At 48.1% G+C, this 15,034-nt stretch overlaps 1 protein-coding gene across 1 annotated transcript in view; it reads right to left on the reverse strand.

The window, feature by feature from the left end:
• Positions 1-14,646, reverse strand: part of SMAD1 (SMAD family member 1) — a 36,251-nt gene extending 21,605 nt beyond the window's left edge. The window contains exon 1 of the mRNA XM_044300498.1: positions 14,475-14,646. The gene's annotated coding sequence lies outside the window, so the exon portion shown is untranslated. The remainder of the gene's footprint in view (positions 1-14,474) is intronic.
• Positions 14,647-15,034: the final 388 nt, after the last annotated feature.

The raw sequence follows: 15,034 nt of genomic DNA on the forward strand, positions 1-15,034 counted from the left end.
ATCAGGAGATTTTGGAGCACTTCATGCTTCCATCTGCTGAAAAGCTTTATGGAGATGAAGATGTCATTTTTCAGCACGACCTGGCACCTGCTCACAGTGCCAAAACCACTGGTAAATTGTTTACCGACCATGGTATTACTGTGCGCAATTGGCCTGCCAACTCTCCTGACCTGAACCCCATAGAGAATCTGTGGGATATTGGGAAGAGAAAGTTGAGAGACGCAAGACCCAACACTCTGGATGAGCTTAAGGCCGCTATCGAAGCATCCTGGGCCTCCATAACACCTCAGCAGTGCCACAGGCTGATTGCCTCCATGCCACGCCACATTGAAGCAGTCATTTCTGCAAAAGGATTCCCGACCAAGTATTGAGTGCATAACTGAACAGAATTATTTGAAGGTTGACTTTTTTTGGTCGGATGAAATATGCTAATTTTTTTTAGATAGGAATTTGGGGTTTTCATGAGCTGTATGCCAAAATCATCACTATTAAAACAATTGTGTGTAATGAATCTGAAATATATGAAAGTCTAATGTTTATCAGTACATTACAGAAAATAATGAACTTTATCACAATATGCTAATTTTTTTAAAAGTACCTGAAGATTCAGTATAACTGACAGGGTACGTAATCAGTGCTGGGCGCCATCGCTGTATACACGCTTACACAGAATGCCACTGATAACACCGCGAAGTGAACAATGAAATTACACGTTTTAGGCCAAGTTCACACTTCAGTTATTTCCATCAGTTATTGTAAACCAGAAACGAGTAGTGAAGCCTCCTCAGAGATACAAGGTATGAAGGAAAGATCTGCACCTATTCTCTGTTTTAGACCCGCACCTAGATTGAGTTCACAATAACTGACCAAATAACTGAAGTGTGAACTGCGCCTTACTGAACCTGTTCCCACAAATCTATACATCGATCTGCTCCGCTGTGTAACATGGTGCAGGTCTTGTGACGCACAGTGGACTGAACTGCTGTGGACCTTCACAGGCAAGATCTGAGGCAGAATATAGAAGGCGGCAAGTGGAAGACATTTGACCAATCTTTCCACACGTAAAATGACCAGAGAAGATTTGAAAATCAAGATCCTAAAACAGTCTCTTATGAATTTTGACCACTTTGTAGCTGGTACAGACTGGATACAGCCACCTGGCAAAGCCATGCCGAGGCCGAGCATAGAGGGCCTTTACAAGCCTATGCAGGATGAAATGACCTGAAGACAACCAAGCGGTTTATTCAGAGCACATGGCTTATGGCCAAGCAGTTTACCAGGTTACTGTGCGGCAAGTTGGTTCTAATTAGTTAATATGATGCTCCAGCGGCCTGCACAGCAGTTCTCAGCCGCTTCATGTGGCGCTACCCTTAGGTCTCTTGCACACAAGCGTGATGGATTCAGTGAAACTCGCACCATTTTGCAAGCAAGTTCAGTTTTTCCTGTGCGGGTGCAATCCGTTTTGATGCATTTTTCATGCGCGTGATAAAAAAAAAAAAAAAAAAAAAAAAAAAAAAAAACAACAACCCTGAAGGTTTACAAACATCTCTTAGCAACAGTGAAAAATGCATCGCACCGGCACTCGCTTGCGGATGCAATGCTTTTTCACTGAAGCCCCATTCACTTCTGTGGTGCCAGGGCTGCGTGAAAAACCTCAGACTATGGCCTCATGCACACGACAGTTTTTTTTCACGGCCCGCAAAAACGGGGTCCGTGATCGTTTTTCCATCCGTGGGTCTTCCTTGATTTTTGGAGGATCCACGGACATGAAAAAAAAGTCATTTTGGTGTCCGCCTGGCCGTGCGGAGCCAAACGGATCCGTCCTGAATTACAATGCAAGTCAATGGGGACGGATCCGTTTGATGTTGACACAATATGGTGCCATTTCAAACGGATCCGTCCCCATTGACTTTCAATGTAAAGTCTGGAGTTCTGTTATACCATCGGATTGGAGTTTTCTCCAATCCGATGGTATATTTTAACTTGTAGCGTCCCCATCACCATGGGAACGCCTCTATGTTAGAATATACTGTCGGATATGAGCTACATCGTGAAACTCATTTCCGACAGTATATTCTAACACAGAGGCGTTCCCATGGTGATGGAGACGCTTCAGGTTAGAATATACAAAAAAACTGTGTACATGACTGTCCCCTGCTGCCTGGCAGGTGCTGCCAGGCAGCAGGGGGCAGACCCCCCCCCCCCCTGTTTTTAACTCATTGGTGGCCAGTGGGCACCCCCTCCCCTGTTAACTCGTTGGTGGCCAGTGTGCGCACCCCCCTCCCTCCCTCCCTTGTTATAATAGCATTGGGGCCAGTGTGCGCGCCCCCCCCCCAACCCCCCCCCCCCCTCCCTCTATTGTAATAGCATTGGGGCCAGTGTGCGCGCCCCCCCAACCCCCCCCCCCTCCCTCTATTGTAATAATAGCATTGGGGCCAGTGTGCCCCCCCCCCCCCCCCCATCGGTGCCAGCGGAGTAGAAGATTCATACTTACCTGGCTGCTGCGATCTCTGTGTCCGGCCGGGAGCTCCTCCTACTGGTAAGTGACAGGTCTGTGCGGCGCATTGCTGTCACTTACCAGTAGGAGGAGCTCCCGGCCGGACGCAGACATCGCAGCAGCCAGGTAAGTATGAAAATCTTCTACTCCGCTGCCACCGATGATCGGGGGGGGGGGGGGGGGGGTGCGCACACTGGCCCCAATGCTATTATTACAATAGAGGGAGGGAGGGGGGGGGGGGGGGGGGGGGGGGAGTGCGCACACTGGCCCCAATGTATTAAAACAATAGAGGGACTGAGGGGGGGGGGGGGGGGTTGGGGGGGCGCGCGCACACTGGCCCCAATGTATTAAAACAATAGAGGGAGGGAGGGAGGGGGTGCGCACACTGGCCACCAACGAGTCAACAGGGGAGGGGGGGGGCCGCACAATGATATTCAAACTGGGGAGGGGGGGGGGGGGGGGGTCTGCCCCCTGCTGCCTGGCAGCCCTGATCTCTTACAGGGGGATATGATAGTACAATTAACCCCTTCAGGTGCCGCACCTGATGGGGTTAATTGTACTATCATATCCCCCTGTAAGAGATCGGGTGCTGCCAGGCAGCAGGGGGCAGTCTTGTACACAGTTTGTAGTGTATTCTAACTAGAAGCGTCCCATCACCATGGGAACGCCTCTGTGTTAGAATATACTGTCGGATCTGAGTTTTCACGAAGTGAAAACTCAGCTCTGAAAAAGCTTTTATGCAGACGGATCTTCGGATCCGTCTGTATGAAACCAAAACCTACGGCCACGGATCACGGACACGGATGCCAATCTTGTGTGCATCCGTGTTCTTTCACGGACCCATTGACTTGAATGGGCCCGTGAACCGTTGGCCGTGAAAAAAATAGGACAGGTCATATTTTTTTCACGGCCAGGAAACACGGCTCACGGATGCGGCTGCCAAACGGTGCATTTTCCGATTTTTCCACGGACCCATTGAAAGTCAATGGGTCCGTGAAAAAAAACGGAAAACGGCACAACGGCCACGGATGCACACAACGGTCGTGTGCATGAGGCCTATAGGACATGCTGCGATTTTCACGCAACGCAGAACTGATGTGTGAAAAACAACGCTAATGCACACTGGCCCATTGAAATGAATGGGTCCAGATTCAGTGTGGGTGCAGTGCGTTCACCTCACGCATTGCACCCACGTGGAAAACTCACTTGTGTGAAAGGGGCCTTAGGGTCCATTCACACATCTGCAAAATGGGTCCACATCTGGGGTTCCAGCTATCAAGAAGCATGTTTTATGCTGCAGTGCTGTCGGTACCATGTTCCTCACCCCACAATATATGGTCACTGTCTAGAATTTTAGCATTGAGTAGAATATAGATCAGACCCAGGGGGTGCGATCATAGCCTTCAGGATGCATTACTGTGAGTAGGGGAAAGATGGTCAAACACAGCGCTAACCAGTTGGTTCCCATTTTCCTACACTTAACCGACAATTTTCCCTCCATCCTTTCAGACAACTAGCTTTAGTACTAAACACTGAAAAAAATAATTCCAGCTATTTTTCCCTTAATCCCCCTCCCCCCCATTTTATATCCTATGCCAATAGGACTGAAAAAGAAATAGTCTACATGTCCCTGGAGCTCAAGCACATACCGAACCTCCAGCTGTTCTGAAACTACAACTCCCAGAACCCGCCTTTCACTTCCATGGGAGTTAAAAGAACAGACGTGTAAGAGTTCATGCTGGGAGTTATAGTTTCACAGCAGCTGAAGTGCCACAGGAACTTGACATCGTGCGTCTCAATATGTAGATAACAGTGCAGACAAGATCACCAATTGACTTATTTCTCGATGCAGTGGTCTTTTAAAAGCAGCAGTTTTGAGTGCTCTATGTGGCAGCGCACTTTCCCACACGGAGACTTCCATATCCGCCATAACGTACAGACTTGCAGCACATAAGCTGGTGTTGTGCAGCATTTATTTTAGCCTCTACCAGGCCACACACACACACTGAAATCATGCCAACTGCACAATACCAGCTGTGAAACTACAGAGTGTGCCCAGGAAAAAACCACAGCTAAATTAAGGGACATCTGTCCGCACACCCTTCAGAAGCATTACTGTGACTGATGGAGTCAGGAGTCATTATTTACTGCAGTATCTACTGGACTTGGATGTCCTGGACCTGATTAACATTGGGGTCTGATGAAAAGGTTTCTTATTTTCTTCATCTAAAACCTGCGCCTAAGGGCTCATTCACATGAACATGTGCCCGTATTGCGGCCAACAAACGGTCAACAATCCAGAAGGTCCGGTGCGGAACAGAGGAACGGAACCCCACGGAAGCATTACAGAGCACATCCGTGGAGGTTTTTCTCCGTGCCTCCACAGCGCAAAAAAAATAAAACATGTTCTATTTTTTTTTTTGCGGTGCGGATGGATCACGGACCCATTCAAGTTAAATGGGTCTGGATCTGTCTGCGGAATCTGCACGGATGTTGCCTGTGCATTGCGGTCCCAAATGCACGGAACGGACGACCAACTGTCGTGTGCAAGAGCCTTTATAGAGGGGGGGGGGGGGGGGGGGACGGGACACTGAACAGATACATTCAAATCAATGAGTACGTGTGCTGTCTGCAGAAAATGCAGCACGTGTCATTGACAAACCTCATTAAGCGGAGCTGAAGCGCTGCATGTACCTCCACAGAACGAGTGATCCAGAATCATTGTTCCTGGTTAGACAGCACATTTCGCCTGATGAACGAGCCTTCCGCACGTGATCTGGCAACCTTTACACAGGCAGATCAGGAATGAGCACTGAGGAACGTTGGGCCATGTAAACCCATCTTAACCAATAAAGTTTTCCTACAAAATCCTTCTTCTATAGCATCCACACTCAGTACCCAGTTATAAATGATGGGTTATGTACAGTCAATGTAAGCTCTGTCCAGAACGGTTGGCAGAATGAAACCTGTGCATCTTTGATAACGCAATCCCCGAGCCGTGGGGTGGAGGTCTACATGTACAATTCCTGGCTTTCAGTGCAGAGTCACCCATCATTAAAACAGAATTCAATTACCCAAGAACACAGCTGTCTAACACAAGCAACACAATATTGCGAGGAACCATAAAGATAATAGACGAACCCGAGGAGAACAGCCCATCTTTACTGCTAATGTTCTGTGTCTGCTCACTGGACGGAGGTCAGACCAGGATGCTCAAGTGCCAGATGGGCAGCACTTACAGAGGACGGGGGAAGAAGAATTATTAATGTACATCTACAGAAGCAACATTATATCATATGCATTCCCTTGCTGCTTTTATTCTTAATGATATTTCACCCTGGGAAGTTAAAGGGGTTTTCCAGGCTTCTGATGTTGATGACCTATCCTCAGGATAAGCCATTCATTTCTGATCGAAGGGTGCCTGGCACCCCACACCACCACCAATCAGCAGTTTCCCGCAGCCTCCAGAGCCTGCGATCAGGATCGCGTGCGGAAAATCTGCACCGTGGGTCATGTACATTGTATTCTATGAGAATTTGAAATTCTCAATGCAAATGATGCAGATTTTAAAATTGACCGCATGGATTTGCCTGTGGATTTCCCACACATGAATCATGAACGTGTGCATGTACCCTGAATGGAATCGGAAGCACAGCTGCATTCAAAGTGTAGTAGCCATGTGGGGTTCCTGAAGCTCCACTCCCATTCAGCTGCATTCAAGAGCTAGTTCCAAATTAGCATTCTGCTCTCAGTACCCCATAATGACAAACTGAATGTTAGAGATCTTTGCTAATGTATTAAAAAAGGAAAAACTAAAATTTGACATTGACATAGTTGAAGCACTTTTGGCAGCGATTACAGCCTCCAGTCTTCTCGGGTATGATGGCATCTGGATTTGGGGATTTTCTGCCATTCATCTGTGTAGATCCTCTCAAAATGTCTGGTTAGATGGGTCCCATCTGTGGACAGCTATTTTCAGGTCTCTCCAGAGATGTTCAATAGGGTTCGAGTCAGGGCTCTGTACGGGACACTCAGACCTTCAGAGTTGCCCCAGCTGTGTACTTAGGGCCATTGTCTTGTTAGAAATTGACCTTTTGCCCAGAGTACTCTGGATGAGATTTTCATCAAGAATACCTCTGCACTTTGCCCCATTCACACATCCGCAATTTCATTCCGCCACTCATTTCTATGTGACCGCACAATGTGCTGCCCAGCTCTGGAAATGCGGATCCGCACTTCGGGTTCCGCATTTCCGTTCCCGAAAAAATAAAATAGAACATGTCCTATTCTATTAGTGCTGGCGATGTGCGGTCCGCAAAATGCGGAACGCACATTGCAGTGTCAGTGTTTTGCGGATCCACAAAACACGCTATGGAAGTGTGAATGAAGCCTTACCCCGACGTGTCTCACTGTCCCAACTGATGGAAACAGTCCATTCTTTAGGAGCTTTTCTGTAAACTCCAGGTGGGCTTTTGTGCATCTGAGGAGAGGCTTCTTTCTGTTCACTCTGCCATAAAGCCCAGACTATAAAGTACTGCAGTGATAGTCAACCATAGAAGTTTCTCCCATCTGCATACAGGATCTTTGAAGTTCAACCAAAGTGAGCATTAGGTCCTCGGTCACCTCTCTTAACAAGGTCCTTCCCCACTAATTACTTAGTTTGGTGGAGCAGCCAGCTCTAGGAAGAGTCCTGGTTGTTCCAAACGTTTTCCAGTTAAGAATTATGGAGGCCACTGTGTTCTTGGGAATTTTCAGTGTAGAAGCATTTTTTATGTACCCTTCTCCAGATTTTTGCCTCTACACAATCCTGTGAGCTCTACAGGCAGTTCATTCCTCCCGTTAGCTTGTTTTTTCCCCCCTCTGATATACATTGTCAGCTTTGAGACCTTCTATAGACAGGGGGGTGTCTTTCCTAATCATGTCCAGTTAACAGGATTTACCAGAGGGAGACTACAAATCAAGGTGTGGAAACATCTCAAAGATGATCAAGCGAAACAGGAAACCCCCCCAGAGCTAAATTTAAAGTGTCATAGCAACTTATGTTCATGTTAAATGAGATTTTCCTTTTTTAATAAATTTGCAAAAAACTTCTAGAATTGTTTTCACTTTCTCATTATAGGGTATTGAGTGCAGATTAATTCAGGAAAACTAGTTTCAAATTTTAGTACCAAGTCACAAAATAACATGACACGAAATAAGTTAAAGGGTCTAAAGACTTTCCAAATGAATTATATGGGATAACTGTCATTCTAAATCAGCCTTTGATAATAGGATGACTGCTGAAAAGCCATCTGTACAGACCGAGAAGGGGCACCTATTAGGCTCAGGAGTGCAAAAGCTACTGGATTTATTTTATTGTTCAACTATAGATCATGGCATGGAGGAAAAACAACAACAACAAAAAAACACCCCAAACATTTTTTAAATCTGTTTAACAAAAATTAGATTTAAGCAAAACGTTGCTGATGACACATTCTCTTTCGTGGCAGCATAAACCTATTAAATTTGCTAATAATACAAGTCAGCGGAGTATAGTGGGAATATCCAGGGAAAGTAGCTGGCACGCTGGTCCTAACCCCAAGAAATGTATGGAAACATAAGCTTCCTGCCAGTACCACTATAAACCATTCCCCCTTACATATAGGGTAATGCAAGCCCATATCTTCTACATTCAGCTCATCATCACCTCCTTAGAATGGCTGATCTCACAGCCGCACATTATACACTTCTGCAGAACGACCCTGTTCGCCCTGACGGATCATTTTGCACCAGATCAGTGCTGTAAATCAATCTGAGATCTGTAGCATCTTGAAAAGTCTGGTAATGATGCTTTTTCCTCAGTCCCTAGAGTCCCTCCATTAGACCCATCTTACATTATTTATAAGGACGAGCTGAGACCTCCATTAGCTGGATAGAGCTACAGATGGAGAGGCCGCTCTGTGCGCCACTTGGACTTGAATGCTTGGAGAACAATGTATAGCATTAATAGAAAGGGGAACTGATGGCTGCCATGTGGGCACAATCTTCCCTAAACATTGGGTGCCCCTACAAATGCCAATACAGACACCAGATGTATAACCACAAAGGAACATGACCAAACTTGCATCTGTAGTGACCTCCTGATTCCAATGCCACCAGTTTTTTTTTTTTTTTGTTTTTTTTTATCCACAGCAAGATATATCACAAAAGAACAGTGTGCTGAAAAACAAACCACAAACATACAAGAGCCTGCACAGTTTAGGTGCCTGCACCGTGGAGAAAGTTATAGAAAACGGAAACAGGTATGTGCAGGTGACTTGCAAGACAGATCCGTCAGCAAATGCACCCAATCTAATGGTCATGGGTTTGCCCCCCCGATGACTGATGCAAGGGGAAAGGAGGATCGGGCACACCAATTTCAGAAGCTCAAGCTGGTCTCGCACATGATAAAAGCAGGCCAAAATGGATGACTGGCCTTAATCTAAAAAGTTAGACATGACTGCCAAAGCAATTGTCCATCTGTTCTGTAGAAACGTAAAGGCCAATGTCACCATGAACCTAGTTTGTAGCAGTCCGATAATCGCTCCCTGCTAACTAAAGCATCAGATGTTGAAAGCCAACATGCCAGACCCTTATCTTCCCCAACATTGGCCGTTCAGGGAGAGTTGGAGGCCATTAGAAGACTGGCCAAACACAGCAAAATAGCCAAATGTGTCCAATCCACATCTACTGTGTAAGGTCACCTTCCAGGAGAGATTCATCTGCAAAGGTCATGTGTGGTCAACGGGTCATACACATTAGGGCTTGTTCACATACCGTTCCTGCTGTAAGCCAAGCAGATATGTTTAGACCAACAGTAAAAAAAAACTAAAATTGCACTCAAATGTATGCAATTTGAGTCATTTTTCCATCTGTATTTGAGAAACACTTTATTTTAAAAATAAAGTTTAAGTGCATCAAAGAAAGTAGCTGGATAAGGCTGAGTTCACACCAGCGTTCAGCCTTTCCGTTCTCCTGCTCAGTTATAGGAGCAGGAGAACGGATTGGGCACATAACTGGCGAGCGGAGCCTACAGACCCCATAGACTATAATGGGGTCCGTTAGGTTTACGCTCAGAAGATTATTTTGGAGCGGAGACGAAAGTACTGCATGCAGGAGAACGGAAAAGCCAAACGCTGCTGTGAACGAAGCCTAAAACCGGAGATGCAGATGCCGCAATAATATACTGGCCAGCTTTAGGGTCCATTCACGCGTCCGCATCCTTTCCCCAAATTGCGGAACGGGGGCGGACGCATTCATTCTCTATGGGGCAGGAATGGATGTGGACAGCACAGTGTGCTGTCCGCACCCACTTTACCGGAGCGCACACCCAATCTTCCAGTCCGCAGCTCAGAAAAAAATAAAATATATATATATCCTATTCTTGTCCGCAATTGCATGTGACTGGACCCTTACTCATAAGCATCAACTACATGCCCCACTATCAGTTAATGACCTCCTTGCTTATGCCCACAATCTGGTCACTCAATTACTAATGTTTTGTCTTAAAGGGGTATTGCAGCTTCTACGGTGGAATTACACTGCTCGATGATCTGCCCTGTTTCACATTTGCGGTAAACCAGGAGCAGCTTGCCAGATCTGTGAATACTGGGCGCAACTGTACGCTGCAAAGACACTGACCGGCCCAATTCACTATAATGGGGACCAATGTTGATTCTGCCACTACCCAGCAATTACGGCGAGTAGCGGCCAGACATACCACTGTACGCAGCCGTTTTCGGATCCGTCTACCTACAGGACTAAATGTGCTGCTGATAAATTTGTGAAATGCTTGTTCAGTTGATCCTGTTCAATCATCATTTCTGGGCAGCAGATCGGGCTGTCTATACAGCAATTTGTTGCCCACAAACCATGATTCTGTATGGGGACGAGCTACCACAATAACAATCCCTCGTCCCCATACTGTGGAGGAGATCGCGGCATGTAAGTAGAGAGTCTCCTTCACTGAACAAGCAGCCGACTGGCAGGAAGGAACGTTTCTATCAAGACAATCAGCAGTAACATGACGTGGTGTAAACCCTCCGTTAGATATTGAGGACTTCTCCTTGTGGTGCTCCGATAACGATCTGACTGATCCGCCGGAAAGCAACTGGAACTAGAAGGCTCCGCCCATTTTGAACTTGCTATGCTGTACGGATGCTGAGTTTAAGGCTTCTTTCACACAAACTATACGGACTGTCTGTTCAGGAAAACAATTGTGTTCTACTCAGGGGAAAAACTGATGGTTTTGTATGCAAGTTTGGTCAGTTGTCAGAATTTTCATTGATTCTCCCCCCCCCCCACAAAAAAATTAAAACCATGAAGAATTAGGCTACTTTCACACTAGCGCTTGATCGGATCCGTTCTGAACGGATCCGATCATATTAATGCAGACGGAGGCTCCGTTCAGTACGGATCCGTCTGCATTAATAACTTAGAAAAAATTCTAAGTGTGAAAGCAGCCTGAGCGGATCCGTTCAGACTTTCAATGTAAAGTCAATGGGGGACGGATCCGCTTGAAGATTGAGCCACAGGGTGACATCTTCAAGCGGATCCGTTCCCATTGACTTACATTGTAAGTCTGAACGGATCCGCTCACCTCCGCACGGCCAGGCGGACAGCTGAGCGCTGCAAGCAGCGTTCAGCTGTCCGCCTGTCCGTGCGGAGGCGAGCGGAGCGGAGGCTGAACGCCGCCAGACTGATGCAGTCTGAGCGGATCCGCTCCATTCAGACTGCATCAGGGCTGGACGGAGGCGTTTGGGTCCGCTCGTGAGCACCTTCAAACGGAGCTCCCGAACTGACCCATGAACGCTAGTGTGAAAGTAGCCTTACAAACACTCCTAGCAATTATCAGTGAAAAACACTTTGCATCTAGGCGCAATTCATGGAAGCCGCATTCACTTTCAAGGGACCGGGTCTTTATGAAAAAAAGCTGAATATAGAACATGCTGCGATTTGGATGCAGAGATGATGCATTAAAAACAATGCTCATGTACACAGACCCATAGTAATGAATGGGCCAGGACTCTGTACATGCACACGTTCAGGATTCAAGTGGAGAGGATCCGCACGTGTTCGCAGGCAAATCCGTGCGGTCAATCTGCATCCATCAGTGCGGATTTTACTAAATGAATGCAGAAAATCCAGTCAGGAAAAAAAAGTTAAATAAATTGATATGCTGCGGATTTTAAAATCCACACTACAGGTCAAAATCTTGAAAAAGATAAAATAAAAATCCACATCGTGTGCATTGAAAATGTAAAATTCTCATAGAATACAATGTACACGACCTACGGTGCGGATTTTCCGCACGCTATCCTGATCGTGTGCATTTAGCCCAAAGGTTTCAGCAGACTTCCATCACAATGTTAGGTGTATGGACAGCTCCAGCGACGCCACATATCAAAGGCCTCAATAACTGAGTGCTCCGTCCAGGTCACATATTGCACCCAGGAAAACAGATACACCGCACGTTATAGGTAATGCTGTGTGCTGCCATATGGTGCATACATGGCAGTCCAGCTTTTTACACAGATGTACAGTATGGGACACAATATGGACATGAAGCCTGTTCTCTCTATAACAGCGTATGTGGTTTCCACCATTTTCCGCCAAGAATCAGATGTTTCCGGACAGTCAGAACAGCACAAAGTGCTGCAGTACTGCAACCGCCAAACAACTGGTACCTGTCCGATCCTAGGACCCTCAGTCGTACATGTTCAAAATTCTACGGGGTTTTGTTGCATGCTGCATTACATTTGTTTTCTGGGAAAGTCAAAATGCCAGAACCCATGTTAAAGCCACCTTTCCACTGCTTGGAACTGGCTCTATTAGTTTATTAATCACTGTGGGTACAGCGTCTCCTCAGTGTAGTAAAACCACTAGCCAGCAGCATGGCCTGGCCCCTCAGATCATGTACCAGGTACGGTTTTACTTTGGCTCAATGGAAAATAATGTCCCGAGACAGTTCCATGCAGTAGGAAAGGGGCTTAGTCGATGGTGTCCGCCGGGTGCTGCTAACCATCATGTGACGGATCGGTCACAGCACGGAATGTCACTTTTCTGCTCCTATAGTTAGATTCCCTCTTTACACAGACCGCTTATTCCCTCTGTATGGGAATAAAAGATGACTACTGCGATCATTCATCCCCATAAGCTTGTTGCTTCGCAAATCAGATCCTATCACTCGATGAACAAGGTGATCTGCTGCACCCTTAGGCCGGGCTCACATATCCGGAATTCAGAGCCGGATACCACAGTGCACCGTTGAATCCCCATTCACTGTAACGGGATCCAGCCGCTTTATGGCATACGCTTTCAGATTAGGTGGGGGAAAAAAAAAATAATAAAATGCATGTAGTTTTTTTTGTCTGGCCAAAAGTCGGCATATACGCAGGATAGAATGAACTCCACCGGAAACGTCTGCCGGAGTACACAGCGCATATGTGACCGCGGCCTTACACAGCTCAGTTACCAGCTAGGAGCATTTGGGAAGGGGACGCAACGCAGACCTCAACCTAGCCTAGGTGAACCTGACCCCTCAGAGGTCAAAACGGATCAGTCATATCAGCCATGGTTCCCGCAGAGACACTACTGTCCCAAAGTACCAGCTCCATCCATCAGAAACCTAAGGCCTTATGCACATGACCGTATCAGTTTTGCTGTCTGCAAATCGCGGCTCCGCAAAATATGGATGCAGTCCACATTTTTTCCGTGGACCAGTGGTCCACATTTTGCGGATTGGACATACTATCACCTTGTATGTCCTATACTAGGCCGCAAAATGCAGACCATGGACCCATTGAAGTCAACAAGTCTGCAAACCGGAGACGGTCGTGTGCACGAGATCTTCCAGGGAGAAGAAACGGTTCAGGATTACCAGACGACCGGCTCCGGCAGCCAAGGCGTTCACTAAGACATCTCCAGGGAGAGAGCGAAGCAGCTGCCCGACTGATGCAACAGACTCCAGCCCAACATCTGTCTGATGAGGAGACAGTGCTCCTCTGTGGTCATCCTGCCCCGAGAGAGACGACCAGGGAGCCCCCTACAGAGAAGTCACCCTGAGGGCACAAGACCGTCTGCCGCACACAAGGGGGCATTTAGCAGGGTTGTGAGCCCCCTGGGGAGGACTATGGGGTCTCACTTCAGTGCTAGGACAGCAGCCCACCTTCAAAGAGTCACCAAGTGAGGCCTAGAACCAGCATCGCTGAAGCAGTCATTGCCTACATAGCAATTCCCTCAAGTTATCTGAGCCACCCCCTAAACTGCAGGAGCGACCCCATCTGCCAGGACAATGCCTAGAATGTCTATGGCAGGTCTGGAGGGGGGGACATCTTGTGGAATTACCCCCTGAGCAGTTGCCCAGAGGAGGTCATGTCTACACTGCCCCAGCAGGGGGCCTCCTCCAAATACCCCTGTACTCGCGCCCTAGACATTACATGACACTTCACCCCTTGCGCCCTATTTTTTTAATCCACAATTTGCGGGAAAGCGCCATTTGCTGCGCGTTATTAGCGGGCGGCAGCTCTTTGCGCACGGTCCCCCATTGTCCTGAGACTTCGGAGAAGTTGGGAAGCTTTCGCCGTGTGGAAAGCCCGGGCCGGAGCGCGGCGGTGCGGAGCGCCTCACACAAGGGCTTCTGTGCGCTGCAGGCGCCATCATGCCCCCCCACTCCCCCTCCCTTCTCCTTCCAGGATCCTGAGTAAAACTTCCCACTATCCCGGGGCTGACTCACTGCGGAGGCCGCCGCTCCGCGCTCAGTACCGGAGCACAGATAGAAGAGCCGGCCGGGGCACAGCTGCACACGTCAAGTAACTTTTAGGACCCCCCGCGGCGCCCCCCGCCCGCAGTGTCGGTGCGGCGTCCTGCCTGTAGCATATTAAAGTACCCACAAAGTTCCGGCCGGCGGCAGAGGCCGAATAACTCCCCCAGCCACGTTTTCTCCCGCCGCGCTCATTACCTGCTGTGTCCTACAAGGTAGTCGGTGAGGACCGAGGAAGAGCGGCTCGCATGCCTCCAGCGGCCCGGGATGTGAGGCTCCCTCCTCCTCCTCTCTCCCCGGCTGCCTGGATTGATCTGGTCTCACTGGCGTCAGGGAGTCGGAGCCGCCCCACTGCCAATACACAACACACCCCAACCAGGGAGCGTCTGCAAATCACCAGCCTCAGCACACGGCGCACAGCCGCCTGCTCGCCCGCCCAGGGGCCCGTCTTAAAAGAGACCGGAGGGGTGGGGGGTGGGGGCTCTCCTCACACACTCTCTCAGTACTTCACAGTCCACGGGCAGGTTTATCCGTGATGTCTCCTGAGGTGACCATAGACACGATGACAGCGCTGGGGACAAAGCTTTCCAATATCTACAGCCCCCTCTATGAGGAGAGAGCAGCCTCATTACCTGACCGATCATTTATTTCTCCTCAGAGATCAGCGGTGCCTGGCATCCGCTTCTCTCCCTGTCTTGTAAGCCATGTTGGTCCCATGTAATTATCTACACACCACATGTCTCATATAATGAGCGAAT

The sequence above is a fragment of the Bufo gargarizans genome, chromosome 1, assembly GCF_014858855.1.
Source record: "Bufo gargarizans isolate SCDJY-AF-19 chromosome 1, ASM1485885v1, whole genome shotgun sequence".
NCBI lineage: Eukaryota > Metazoa > Chordata > Amphibia > Anura > Bufonidae > Bufo > Bufo gargarizans.